We start from the raw sequence: 295 nt of genomic DNA, 5'->3' as shown, positions 1-295 counted from the left end.
CATAACTGACGTAACTTTGGTTTGCTTGGAGAAACTCTCTTCATAGAGCAGCTAAAAACACTTTTTTTGAATCAACTGTTTTGTATGTCATATAACATTTCGCAGAAACAGTTACTGCCATCTTGCTTTCCTAGAAAATATTATCCCAAATAACGTTCTTGAATAATCTTCACGTTGAAAAAAAATAGTCTTGTATATAGAAGTATATCAATTATAATCCAGGATTTACGTATTGAAAATTTTATTATACAGGATAAATTGACACGTGGAGCAGTGTAGGCTGGCACTTCCCGCC

The sequence above is a fragment of the Penaeus monodon genome, chromosome 23 (assembly GCF_015228065.2).
Source record: "Penaeus monodon isolate SGIC_2016 chromosome 23, NSTDA_Pmon_1, whole genome shotgun sequence".
In the NCBI taxonomy this organism is placed as follows: domain Eukaryota; kingdom Metazoa; phylum Arthropoda; class Malacostraca; order Decapoda; family Penaeidae; genus Penaeus; species Penaeus monodon.
The sequence above is the reverse complement of the archived record's forward strand: the minus strand, read 5'-3'. Positions refer to the sequence as shown.